This window comes from Pogona vitticeps, chromosome 1, assembly GCF_051106095.1.
Source record: "Pogona vitticeps strain Pit_001003342236 chromosome 1, PviZW2.1, whole genome shotgun sequence".
Classification (NCBI taxonomy): Eukaryota; Metazoa; Chordata; class Lepidosauria; order Squamata; family Agamidae; genus Pogona; species Pogona vitticeps.
This window is the reverse complement of record NC_135783.1, coordinates 205,272,666-205,287,298: the sequence shown is the minus strand read 5'-3', so window position 1 is coordinate 205,287,298 and position 14,633 is coordinate 205,272,666. Positions and strand designations below refer to the sequence as shown.

The window sequence follows — 14,633 nt, the reverse complement described above, 5'->3', positions numbered from 1 at the left end:
TCCTCCATTTGAAGTTGTGTAAACTCGCCACCCAATAGAACAGATGATACTGGGCTAAGGAAACTGATAATCTGATTCAATACACAGTGCCTTTGTACAGCATTCATTTCTGCAGTGGGTCCTGCAAAAAGAGGCCTGAATTCAAAATATCTTGATGCCAAGACATTTGGGTTGGCCACAGGAAGACTGTCATCTAACTGGATGTATGAGGTTAATCATTATCTCTTTCATTACATTCAAATGCAGAATGATCTTGTCATGTGGTCCCCAAGTTAGCAACCTTTCCTTTAAAACGAATGGTCGGAGAGCTGGCACTGCCTATGAAGCCAGAAGAGGTAGGTAGAGCCATCCTGAGCATTGATAGATGATCGCAGCAATCCCTTTGGTCAGGGAGAAGGATACAGTAACTTTGCAATTAAGTGAAAAGAGCAGGAGGCAAGCTTGGTGGGCTTTGTTTGCCACTAACTGCCATCAATCTGTAACAAAGAAGTCAAATAAATTTGAATGATGTGAGGAAATCGTAGCCTAATTACTAGTATTACAGCAGCAGAGAAACAGCGAGGGTAAATTCATCAAATATATTATTCATTGTGAGTTATTTCCTTCGCTCCAGGCATTATTAGTATGATATATGTTGATGAAGTCCTGATTTAGCGGCTTTTGGGCACATTATAATAATGTCAATTTTCATTATTTATGGAGTCATTTTGCACATTGGTACTATTCATGCTTTGTGCGATGTATTACAGGTGCAGTTACACACCATTAATGAACTAAGCATTTGGCAAAGAAAAACAAAAGGGGGGGAATCGCTATTTAAGAATAGGAAGTGAACAAGGAACAGTACCAGATTTCCACTACGGTTGTTTGTATTTTAAATTATTCCATCCTTTTAGATTCATGCTTGGTGTGTCTGCTGTCACTGTGGTCTACATTTCCCTGTAAAACCCCTGATCTGGTTGAGTGTAGCTTTGGGAGCATGCATGAGGTTGTTGGGTTTAGGGTCTTGAATAATGATTTTTAAGACCCCTGTACATATTGATCAAAGCAACTAGAGGGTGAAGAGTTAGGCAAAAGGTAACATTCATAATGGAAGACTATACAATAAATCACTTTTAGAGAAAGGGAAAAGGTGATTAGAAGCCATACTGCTTTCATAGCTGGATGTGATTTTTAACTTAAGAAGTGTAAAATAAGACCACTTCTCAGTGGCTTTGAGAGTACCCTGGTCTAGGAAGGGGTGGATCTGTTTATGTTCAGTCCATGTCAGACCGATCCATGTACCGTCATAGGGCAGTTGTCACAGTCTCTGCAGTATCACTCTGCAACATTATTAAAAAGTCACAGGAAAACCCAACAAATTATTTTCACAAAAGACCCGTTTGTGCATGCACTGTGCTCCAAAACACACAATTTGTCTGCACTTTAATATTTGTACGCATAAGCTGATATGTGTACAAGTACCCTGTTTCCCCGAAAATAAGACCTAACCTGAAAATAAGCCCTAGTATGATTTTTCAGGATGCTCATAATATAAGCCCTATCACAAAAATAAGCCCTAGTTAAGTGAAACTCCGCCCTCCACCATTGTGCCGCAACCAGAAGAAGATGACATGACTCTATTTGAATAAATGTAGATTGTTGTACATGAAAAAAAAATTAAAACATTCCCTGAAAATGAGCCCTACCGCATTTTTGGAGCAAAATTTAATATAAGACCCTGTCTTATTTTCGGGGAAACAGGGTAGTTCATAAAGATAAAAGTGAAAACAGAAGGATACCTACCGGTGGATGTGTGCATTAGTCCTGGCAGTCCTTATTTTAGTTTCCTTGTTTGTTCTCATTGCTCTCATTATACCACTGACAGGCTCATCCATTAAAACATTACTACAGCCCTGAGTCAGGCAATAGGCATTATTAGTAAGATATATGTTGATGAAGTAATGATCTAGTGGCTTTGGGACAAATAATAATAATATCAATTTATTTAGGTTGTGATTTCTCACATTGGGAGTATCCACACTGTGTGCAATGTGTTACAGATTCAGTTCCCCAGCATTAATGTGTTCTTGCAATGTGTTGTTGGACTACACCCCCCATAATCCATGATGGCCAGGGACTGATGGGAATTGGAGTCTAATAACATCAACATGACATATCTCTTATTGGTGAATGCTTTGAAAGCTGGTTTGCCCGGAGGCTGGAGGAGATCTGCTCCTATATTTTCTACTCAACAGGACCAAAAAGCAGACGGCATGTAAATTGTAGCCTCCAATGTGCCATGAAGAAAATACTGTAGAGATAAAGCAAACATAAAATATTACATTGTAAGGTACAAAGATATTTTCAGGAACTCTAATCATCTTCAAAATGTTACAGCTTTGTTCATGAACAGTTGAATAGTATTGCATAAATAATATAGGGCTGTTCCTTCTTTTTTTGTAATGTATTGATAAGACTGATAAAGTTCCATGTGTTTGTTTTCTTAAACAATAGACATTTCGAAATAATCACAAATAAGCTGCAGGCTTTAGACAGAGGAGATAGCACAGATTTCCTTCATATGCACTGGCTTCCTAGTCCCACCTTCACAATAAGGTATAAAGCATCAGTTCTGCACAGTATAAAGCATCATTTCTGATGACCGTTTGCTGGTCCAGTACTCCTGCACATTCTGGATCTGTTAGATCACCAGTGATGTGTCTTTGTAAATACAGTACTGGTTTATTTTCTTGTGACACATACAGCAGACTAATTCATTTGCTCATTCTTTTTTTTTTTACTAAGACACGACAAATCCAGTGTGAACAAATCTTTGGGGTTCTTTGCTCCACATCAGATTTCAAAGTCCAGCATATTCAATAAACAGGAGGTCCTTCTGTGAGATAACGCAATTGGTGAATATTTGTGGCTCACTTCTACACACAACTGATTTGTATGCAAGCAATTAATGCACACATTTAAAATATCTGCTACAGGATAGCTAGAAATATCTGGACTATGGTGTCTAGGAAAGGGGTCTACCCTTCCTGCCCCTGCAGCCCTGGACTCAAATGCTGGTATAAGTCCCCCCCCCCCTCCCCTGTTATGAGCCTCAGGACAAAAGGTGCCATTTGGTGCAGATATTATCTCTCTCTCAGTATGATTTTGGTCAGCCGACAGTTATGGAAAAAAGAGTTCACCTTCTTTACTGCCTGTGGTGGTGTCTGCGCTTCCTTTGCTGTGGCACTTTCCATTTTAAAAGCATACACACATTAACATGACAGCTAGTTTGGTCCTACACACACACACACACACACACACACACACACACACACACACACACACACACACACACACACACACACACACACACACACACACACACACACACACACACACACACACACACACACACACACACACACACACACACTGTGATACAGCTGTGGAGAAGGGGTTTTCCAATAAATGAACACACAACATTGGTCAAAAGCCTGTGAGATAAAGCTATGCCAGTGTAAACCAGATCTGGTGCCAGAAATACTTAATTTTAATGAATTGAAAGCTTCCTGTGCTCCCCTCTCAGGTTCTGAGGCTCCCTTGGGATCCCTTTTGCTTCGGAGTGCCTTTGGGAGCCTCCGAATGGGGCAGGGAGCCTTTAACAGTTAAAAAAAAAAATCACTGCTGGATCACAAACGCTGAGATTGTAGGTATTTGTTGAATTGGAAATTGTGCCCCAAAATGTCTGGAGCAATTCTCCCTTACCAGAAGTTGAGGCCTTCAAGTTTTGAAAAAGGACAAATAGTGTTTGTGGGGAGTGGCAGAGATTATGATGGTAGAGATCTGTAAGTCATGCATGGTGTAGAAGAAGGAGAAAGAGTGTGTGTTTTTTACCTTTCACTCCTAATACTAAAATCCAGGCCCATTCAGTGAAAATTAAGGACAGACAAAAGAAACCATTTCTTCCCACAATTCAGCTACGGAATGTGTTACCACCAGATGTGGTAATGACCAGAGATTTAAGTGACCTAAAGTGGTGGATTAGACAAATTAATACAGGAAAAGGCTATTAGTTGTGACAGCTATATGCTGATCATGATCAAAAGCAACTAAAGGCCAGATGCTGGAAGATGATTGGGAGTGTACTGCTATGCTCACATCCTGTTTGTGGGCTTGCCATAGGTATTCCACTGGCTACTCAGGAAATGGCATACATGACTAAATTGATCTTTGGTTTGATTGAGCTGGGTGTCTGTTATGGCTTTTGGTACAGAATAGGTAGCTTATGTGAGCTGCACTGACACTTTATGGAGGGATTGCTTGCTCAACTCGACATGGGACTTCCAGATATTTTTCACTACACCTACCAGAATTCACTTTCTAAGCTCCATGGCAACTACAAGACATTAGGGGACTAGTAGTCTCTCTATTCATCAGGGGCTATAGAGGATGTCTCTCAAAAAATTACAAGTCCCTTAATGTCTCGTAGTTCTGATGGAGCTTAGAACGCTCCATCCATGTCTTTCTTGTCCATGCATAATTGGCCATTGCTGCTGAGAGAAGCTGGCCAAGACCCACATGTGTATATTATTAATTACATTTTATTAATTACATTTCTGACCCACTCATCTAGTAACAGAGCACTATTCTGGGTGGCCAACAGCAATTTAAAAAAATGAAAAATAACTACTTACCCACCAAACATAAGCACATAAATAATGAAAATCAATGGAAAAAAATTCTTGAGGCAACAGTATATTGAAACACATGGATCCAGGAGAGCATCAAAGGGGGAGGACATTGCTAAAGGCCTTTTTTGAAAAGCTCAGCCTTCACCCATTTCCTGAAAGTCATAGGGGGTCTCTCTTATATCAACAGGTAACATGTTTCATAGTGTTGCAGCCACCACCAAGAAAGCCTGGTTCGTGATGGTGGTTTCCCATGCCTCTCTAGGGGTGGACCACACACAACTGTGAAGCCTCTAGAGACCCGGTGGCCCTGGTAGACGATCTTAGGGACAGATGCTCTATCAGGTAATGAGGTCCCAAACCATTCAAGGGTATAGTATAACTCCTTTGCAGACTTGGGTTTTGTTTCCGGGAAGGGTTTTGGCAAAAACTAAAAGAATTCTATTTTACGGGGGGGGGGGGGGGGGGAGTGTTCCAGAGAATTGTGAGAGCTGTTGTGGAAATTTTTATTTGAAGTCTCATGCCTGCTGCCCAACCTCATCCAGTTATTTAATGTGACTATAGAAATCCCACTGGTTAAACACACAGAGTGCTTAACCAAGGCTTCCAAATTCAGTTTGGTGAAGCTGATAACTCTGCATCGTCATGCCAGCTACTCTGGATGGATCATTTAACTGTATATTTTATATATGGGACATTTGCCTCTGATGTTAGTGAACACCCTCCTTTACAGTGAACAGAACAAGGCCATCTCTTAATCCAGTTAGTTAGTTAGTTAGTTAGTTAGTTAGTTAGTTAGTTAGTTAGTTAGTTAGTTAGTTAGTTAGTTAGTTAGTTAGTTAGTTAGTTAGTTAGATTTATACCCCGCCTATTTGGCCCAACAGACCACTCAGTTGCCTCTGATAACTACCTGACGTAATCTATGTATATCCCTTGTGTATTCCTATCTCCACCATTGAAGTGAATGGGACAGCCCACAGTTAGAGAGGTCCATTTATGGAACTGTCCCTCATGTTTTGCAGAGTGAGGCAACCACTTCACATGACAGATGCTGTGGGGTAGTCGTGGCAAATGCCCAACCAAGCCCTTTGAGTCTTCACCCATTCTCTTCTGTTGAAGGACAGAACTGTGTTCGACTCAACCTGCCCTGTATTCCCTAAAGTAGTCTCCTAACTTCAAGCATAGCGGAAGACACTGTTCTGCTGCCAGCATTGACGTGAGCATCAACTGTAAATCTCGTTGTGTTCCTGTCCATAGAATATCCTTAGCCTCAGACAGCAAAATGCCTTGAGCCAGGCCTCAGTATTTATAAATTGCAGCAGCAGCTACAGTTTGATTTAGAAAGACATGCTGCAGGGTGGAATATTTTTTGAACCATAGAAAATTTGTGTGGTGAGAGCTTTCTGTCTGCTTCCCACTCTCCTCCACCATCAACAGTTACTTTTCGAAATCCCAATCTTATTCTGGAATTTGGGCTTAGTTCTCCAACATTTAATGCCAGCCCAGTTCAATTCTTTCTCAGCTTTATTACCACAAAGTAAACTGAAGTCTTGCAGTGAACATAATGAATGTACACTCTGTTCAAACAAACCCAATTTAACGCAACATTTTAAGAACAGCTTTATTTAGAATATTTATAATGCACATGCTGAACATCCTTATTTTGTTTCACAAAGCGAAGGCGAAAAATTGTTCTTCTAGCCACTAGCTGCTATATTTCAGACGAGAAACAGGCTTTAATTGTGAATTTATTTCTGGTATTTTGCATGCCATTATTATTCAAGCACAAGAGCACTGGAGCCGTTGTGCTTCCTCCCCTAAGCTCTGCTTAACTGTGTGTGTGTGTGTGCACATGCTTCTGTTTGTGCATTTGTATGTGTGTCACTTCCACATTGTTTTGGTTAACAATTTGCAGTTGCTTTATATGTTCACTTGGGGATTTATCCAAAACACTTGACAGGCATTCAGAGGTTTTAAGGAGCATATGACAGTTGAGCAGCAGTTAGAGTTGTATCCTGGAGTTTCGTTGTAATGAAAGAGCACTATATGGATCCTTCCAGATGGAATAGGCATTCTGGCTTCAATTGCTTCTCTTTCACTCAAATCACACTGGGAGATACCAAAACTGCCAGGACTAGCATCCTCACTGAAATGGCATGGTGAGGTACAATGTGGTAGGCAAGCGAGGGATAAATTAAGTGCCCAGCGTGGAGGAGGGGAAGTTGCAATGCGTAACATGCATAATTAAATTGTAAACTACCCTGAGAATGCTTTAAACCAGTGGTCCCCAACCTTGGGCCTCCAGATGTTCTTGGACTACAACTCCCAGAAGCCTTCACCACCACCTCTGCTGGCTAGGATTTCTGGGAATTGAAGTCCAAGAACATCTGGAGGCCCTAGGTTGGGGACCACTGCTTTAAACGCTATGGGGTGGTATATAAGCAGCACGCTTTGCTTTGCTCTGCTTTGTTCTCCTCTGCTCTGCTCTGTTTTATTCTGTTTATGATAAGACTGCCCAGTTCCTGAACCCCAAGAAGACAGAAGGAGGTAAGAGGAGATCAGACTGGAAGGCATCTAGTCCGTAGTTATTGCCTGGCTGCACTGATTCTCTCTTTCCTAGCAAGAGGGGGAGGCCTCTGACCAGTATCACTCAGGCTTTGATCCCATAGTCCTTGGGAAAGACCAGATCTCCTCCCCTGAGGGGTGGGGTGGGGACAGAACCATCTGACTCCCTTCTTCTTAAGCTGTGGAAAGATCCATGCCTGTTCTTCCCCTTTCTGATGCCAGAGTTCCCACAGTGAAAAGGAGGCCTGAACACTAGGCAGGGGGAGCTCTGGAATGAGGATCCAAAACTCAACCAGCCTCTGAATATGCCATGTCCACAAATATGGAAGACTCTGAAGACCAGCTTGTCACAGGTGCTGTGCAAGGTGGGAACTCAGCAGCCAGCAGGAAATAAAGGACGAGGGCTGTGACGGGAAGACTAAGGACTGGAGTTGCCTTGAGGTCACAGCACACAAAACCCGCATTTGGGAGGTTATGACGGGACGCTGTTTGTTGACTCCTGCATTAGCATTAAGTCTAGAAAGTGCCATAGCGTTGAACTTCCCCACTCCTCACCAGGATAGAGCTGGAAGAGGGAGAAGAAGCCCTGGAAAACCATGAAGAAGGAGGAGTTTAAAGTGAGGTAATGGGATCATCACTGAGATGTCGAAGGAATTTGTATTATGACCTAAAGGGGTCCACAACCTCCACAGTTTTTTTAAAAATTCTCTTAAATGAAAAAACAAGGACTTTGCAAAGCTACATTTGCAGCAGAGAGTAATGAAAGGATTGTGCTTGAGGGCGTCAAGGCTCCACTCCAGGAACCACGCAGCCATGTTGTGTTGGACTAGAATATAGTTACCTTCAGTTTCTGTCTTCTATGGAGGCTCAGCTGTTCTCTCTGTGTGAAGCAGGCCTTTCTTTATTGCAGCTGGGATTATCTGCATTACTGTACATAAACACTCCATTGAGTTTCAGAAGTCATAGGAACTTTCTTCCTGGGATAAAGTGTCATTTGGGAGATAAATGTGTGGAATCTGTTGCTGCAGGTTTTCCAGGAAACAGGTTACCAACAACCACCCAAATGACCGATTTCCGTTCTTCATAAAGTATCATCCATATGACTCACTGGTTTCATGTAGTGTTGTGCATTGATATCAGCATTTTGATTCAGAATCCAGAGTTGGAATTTGGAATTTTAATTTGCTATTTCCCCATCTACTTCCCTGTTTCCCTGGCCTGGTGGCTCGACCTCTGCCCTCAGATGATTCTTACTAGAGATGGGGATATTCGTATTTGTCAACAAATATGAATATCTCTGTCCCAGATGGACCTAATGAGGGTCCAGCCCCCGGGCACTGAGCTACCCACTCACGCATCCTGCTGCGTCTCCCAATATGGCTGCTGAGTGGCCAGCCGAGCAGGAAGTCAGGGTGGCTCCTGGTGGCATTGGTGGGAAGAGTGGTGCTGGGACACGTGAGTGGACAGTTCAGTCTGGGGACCAGACCCTCATTAGGTCCAGCTGGGATGGGTATGTTTGTATTTGTTTACAAATACAAATATCCCCATCTCCAGCTCTTACTTTTCACAATAAAGAAGCCATGCTCTCTCCCCCCACAGCGCCTACTTAATTTGCCAGCAGCCGTGCCCTGTGCTGAGTCTTCAGTTAGCTGAGCATGCCACAGTTGGACAAGTGGCCCAGGTCCTGCCCACACTTGAGCATCCTCTTGCAGTGCATGCACTCAGCCCATGTGATCATCTGTTGAACACTGCTGAAACTGCTTCCAGTTTTTAACTGCACGTTCCTAACAGACTTGTGATCAGTACTGGTTCAGGCAACTGGTGGGGCAAGTGCAGCTGGACAGATGGGAGTGATTTATGCAAACAACTTGCCCCCCCCAAGCAAGCTGGGTACTCATTTTACCAAGGCTGAGTCAACCTTGAACTGATTACCTAAATCCCAAGGATCGAACTCAGGCTGTAAGCAGAGTCTTGACTGCAAGACTGCAGTTTAACCACTGTGCCATGGGGGTTTTCTGCTGATCAGTGCCATCAGGTCATGTTAAACTTATGGCTATGATTTAATGACCTCTATGATTAACAGCCCTTGCTCAGGACTTGAAAGCTAAGCATCATGGCTTCTTGTATTGAGTCAATCCATCTCATGTTAGATCCTCGCCTTTCATTCCGCCTTCCGCTTTCCTTTCCTGTAGCATTCTATAAATATATCAGATTATAATCAGAAATTATATATCAGAAAAATAATTTGCATGCAAGACGGCTATGACAAATAAGTTATTTGCCTTGAGAAGCACAACTTCTGTTTACTATAATGGCCTAGTTTCTAAAGCACTTGAGCTTGCTGCTGACACGTCCATGCCTTCTTTAACATTTCACTGAAGCAGAATGACTAACAAAGCAGGATCTGCTTCAGAAGGATTTCAAGATGCATATCATTTAACTGACACACACAGTGATTGGCAGTAGGGGATGCCATTACATGCAGGAAGGGCATTGGAAGGCGACTTGGAAGTTAAGACAGGACAGTCGCTTCTGTCTTTAAGTGAATGCTGTCCAATTAGAAGCCAGATGACCTTTACAAAGAAGTATAGCTCCTCCTGATTTTTTTCAGCAGCAATAAAACATAACCCCTTGGGTTCAGAATAAATCGAAATTCTTGAGTAAAAGAGATGCTGGAATAAATGTGTGATAGGAGAATTTCTTTGCTCGAGTTCTCAAAACCTCTAAGGTAGCACATTTTGATTCAGAATCATTCATCATTGCAGTTGAATAGAAGAAAGCAATGAATTGTGTGATAGTGAGAAACATTTCAAGAATCAAGTCCTGTGTATATATTCGAACTAATGGCTCCATCACCACTGAAAATCATTACTGACTCTTCAATGTGGGCATCAGCATTTTTTAAAAAAAATTGTTTGATCATTTCAGGTAGAGACTCAGGCTGGACAAACGCCTTTGAATCTTTGTTCAGTCTGAATCTGTCTGCCAACCTCTTGTCAACAAAAAGCTGACATCTTGAGTGCCAACGGCAAGTCTTTCAGACCAGTATAATACCAGTGAGATGTAGCAGTTGGGGTACGACCAAAGAGGCCTGGATAAAATCACCGCTTGCCCATGCAATTCACTAGGTAACCTCTTTGCTTTCACTTTTTCTCCTTGCCTGACTTGCATCACAAGCGAAGAGAAGAGGCAGCTCTGCACTCAGCCCCTTTCAGGGAAGGTAGACTGTAAATCTAAAACCAAAAACCACAAAAAATTGGATCTTTCGAGTATCCCATTTCTGTAAGGCAAAGTGTGCTGCTTATGTACCACCCCATAGTGCTTAAAGCTCTCTCTGGGTAGTTTACAATTTAATTATGCAGGGTACATATTAACACCCACCCCACTGTGAGCTAGGTACAGTACTCAGTTTATCAAGGTCAGAAGAATGGAAGGCGGAGTGAACCTTGAGCTCAAAATTGGACTGAGATCGTGAGCAGAGGCTTCACTGCAGTGCCACAAAACTCAGTACCCAAAAGGCTCCCCTCTACTTACACATGATCATTTTTGATACCTCTTCTCCCAAAATGTCAAAATATTATTGCCAATTAAAATGATCCACTTTTCTTGGACCTCATTTTCTGTAACTGACATCTGCTCTACTAATACAGCCAAAAACTGCAGAAGGTATGAATAGTTCAGGTCAAATCTTGTTAAAACCTTCTTTTAAAACTATTTGAAAAAGCCTTTTTATTACCTATGCATCTATCGTTAAATCTTGCATTCAAACAGATTTGAAGCCAATATGGATTAAATCTAGACAATCTAAATTTGTCATATTTATTTATTTATTATTTATTTATTTATTTGATTTATATCCCGCCTATCTGGACCCGTGGCCCACTCTAGGCCAATTTATTGCTAATGAATATCAGTTCTTCAAAAAAATCTCTGGTTTATGAATATGGGATATTGTGCTTATGTACCCACAATTTGATATAGTTGCCATGTTGCAAGGAAGAAAAAAAGATGCAACTCTTTACATCGTAAAGGGCAGCATGAATGCTGACAAAACCAATGGCAACAGTCAAGATGGTCTACAGCAGGGGTGGGCAATTAATTTCTATAGGGGGGCCACATGAAAAATCTGAACTGTGTTTGGGGGCCAAACCAACTTTGCTAAAATAAAATGAAACAGTGATGTTATGATTGGTTTTTATTTTAAACTTGTTAATCTTCACAAATATTAAAGAGGTTTTTTGCGCCACGTTAAAGATAAGCAACTGATCAACTTTAGACAAAAAGCTATAAATGGTTTTGATGTTCAAAACTGTCCACGGGCTGGACAGGAGTGGCTCGTGGGCTGAATGTGACCCTCGGGCCGCACTTTGCCCAGGTCTGGTCTACAGGATATCCTCTTCTGCTTACTAACATTCACAAGGTGATACCAAGCAAGGGAAAATCCCAGAAAGTGACTCCTTGTTTTCATCTGTTAACTACTTCTTGCTGAAACACATAACTATAAGGGCCATTTTTCTACAGCCGTGAATAGTAGTGAGCAAAAGAGGTATATAATGGTATAGTGACAAGATGGGTGGAATAGGTACTGAAGCTCTGTCAGACTATGCCCAGCCACAAAGCAAAAACAGTAATTTCACAGCTTCTGAATATTTATTCTCCATTTTTAAAATATATTTTAAAATATTTATACACCAGAAATAGAAATGTCTGTTTGGCAAGGAAGGAGTTAAAAAGTTCTCCTCCTGAGAATCATTTAATGTGGTCCTGACTGGCACGGTCAAAAGTTAAAATCTCCTTTCCTGCTCTCAAACATGTTTAGAAGATCCATGATGGTAAAACTTTTATAAGAAAGAAAGCTAGAAACTCAGAAGTGTTCCCCTTTCAAATGGCTTTTTGGAAATCAGTATTAAACCACCACCACCCATGATGCCTGCATTCCTTCCAAATAAAAAAGGGGGACTGAGACTGACCATTCTCTTTCAAAATACAGTAAATAAGTTTGGTCTTTTAGTCTATTTGATCTGTTTTATGTCTGCAGACAGAAAAGTTTGCCGATGTCTGCATGGGGGTAAACATGCAAGGGGAAAAACAGATTTATTTTTTTAAAAAAATCAAAAACCATTTGCCCAAACACTCCCAGAACTGGCACAAAACAAGATCAGACTGTCTACTACATCTGTGCCAAATGTGATGCTGATCTGAGCTCCAATTTGTAATATATTTCCTTGTTTGAGGCATCCTTGTTTTTTAAGTTGCCTTTTGGAATGCTGAATGGGGCTGTTGCGTAATAATTTTGTTGCTTTAATTTTTCTAAGGGTGAAAGCAGGAAGTAGTGCCTTGACAAAAGAAAAACACAGGCACCTAGATGTTTTCTGTCACGTCACTAACAGGTATATTAAGGGGTTTTTTTAAGTCCGTTACTGAGAGTGGCTCACAAATGATGTTTAGACAATAAAATCAACACGGCATAAAATTACAAACAAATGACAGGCTGAGGAAAGCCTTTATAAAGGCCCAGGTCACTCGAAGAACTGTGTCAACAAGAACTAATGCACACAGCAGCTGCCAAGGGTCATATACTGATTTAAATTTAGACTAGCCATCTAGTGCCTGGGCAGCAGACTTCTCATTCTTGACTTGCTGAGGACCCAAGAAAGAAACGGAGGAAAAGAAAACCATTTATGAAAGAACAATCTTGTAGAAAAGTAAATGTAAAAGTGGAAGGTTGGGAGGACTTAATGCAGGATTTTATTTTTCAGGCACATTGTAAGAAGGAGAGAAAATACATCCAGGAATGTTAGAATTCATTGCCTTCTGGTCAGGAGAGAGAATAGAAAAGAATAGATCTAGCCTGATTAAAAATACTCATAGTCATACATCACAAGCCCATGCAACAGGGGGAATGTTTTTCAACATTTTAGAGGAAAAATATCTCCCAAAGAATAAACATACATTAGCTCAGATTTGCAGCTGTTGTCTCCCTGACCCTGTCCCCTGTAGCAAGGATATTATTCAGGCCAAAGGAGGCAAACTGGACCATCTATTTTATAAGACAGAAAGGCAAAGTGCAAGAGGGAGGGGAAGAGCAAGCTGGCTTCTGCTACGTCTCTGCTAGGAACGGAGGGCCCAAAATACACAGCACCCTTCAAAACATGCCATATATCCAAGTTTAGCCTTTCAGTGCAGAATTACTTGCATGGGCAAGCTTTTTGTGACTTCATTTTGTTGCTTTATGTTCAAAGATGCACCTAAAGAGAAAGTTGGCAATTTCCATTCTCCAAATCTGGCTGGCCTAATTTGCATATTATGCACAAATACATATGGCACAAATTACTCTGCTTTTTTTCCTATTTGATGCCAGTTAAACATATAAATTGCTGCATTGTTTTTATCCTTGGCATCATTTTCATAGTAACATCTGAACTTAGAGAACCAGTCTAGAGAGCAGTGGTTAGTGTTGACCTTGGAACAGGGAGATCCAAATTGAAATCCTAGTTTAATCTCAACGTTGACTTGGCATCTCTGGCCCAACCTCTTGCATACTTGCCTTACAGGAAATGGTTGATAATGAGGTCCAGCAACATGTAAAGAGAAGCAAGCCTCCACCCCAACATAAGAATGTGTAAAGACAAAATTAATCAGCCAAGAGAACAGCTAAAAGAGCTGCATTGACATAACTTGTCCCTTTACTGTCCTTTCATATGTTAAAGTGAAAGCATGAAGGCATATCCATTGTCTTTGGAGAAATGTGTACGAAGAAACAGAAACCACGGGGCATAGCAAGAGGAGGGAAAGCCAAAAAAAAAAAAGACCTGACAAATTATGAATTGATTCATTGTTTGTCAAGTCACTGGGGGGGGGCAATTCGTGGTTCATAGGCTGTTAAGTTTGAGGGACCAAGATGAAGCGCCATTTTGGCACTTCGTTCCCCCCTCTCTACACTGCACTACTAAAGAGAAAGCTTGATTTAGTGTGCCATGATGGCCAAAAAGTGCTCTGTTAATTGTGCCTTTTTGCGGGGGGGGGGGGGGAGGGTGTGATCTGGGAAAGCTCTTGTGGGACTTCTAGAATTAGGTGCCAAAAATAACTTGCCTGGCATTGTAAATTATGCGCCTTGACTTGTGAGAAAACAGCACCATTAGCTTTTCTGTCTAAAGGAACAAACGACTTTGGCCTAGCTTTGTACAGCTGTCTATTATAGTCATATTCTAGTTAGAGGAGTAATGCCGGTTCATTATTACCATATGTGTGTGAGGCCTGTTTCGTATTACTATTAATAAAACATGCCAGTTTGAAGGTAACATCGCTCTTACTGCAATTTCTTCATGCAGACGTCTTCGGATCAAATTCATTTATTCACTCAAAAGCAAAAACCTGAGCAGCAGTAACACAAGTTCC

At 41.4% G+C, this 14,633-nt stretch overlaps 1 protein-coding gene across 6 annotated transcripts in view; it reads left to right on the top strand.

Moving 5' to 3' along the window:
- B3GALT1 (beta-1,3-galactosyltransferase 1) overlaps positions 1 to 14,633 on the top strand; it is a 440,553-nt gene that overhangs the window by 360,941 nt on the left and 64,979 nt on the right. The window contains exons 1-2 of one of the 6 annotated variants that reach the window (XM_078394526.1): positions 235 to 335; positions 4,861 to 5,015. The exons of 4 other annotated variants lie outside the window; for them this stretch is intronic. The gene's annotated coding sequence lies outside the window, so the exon portion shown is untranslated. Of the gene's footprint in view, positions 1 to 234; positions 336 to 4,860; positions 5,016 to 14,633 lie in introns of those variants that run through there. One more of the 6 variants, XR_013545771.1, reaches the window with a different exon arrangement.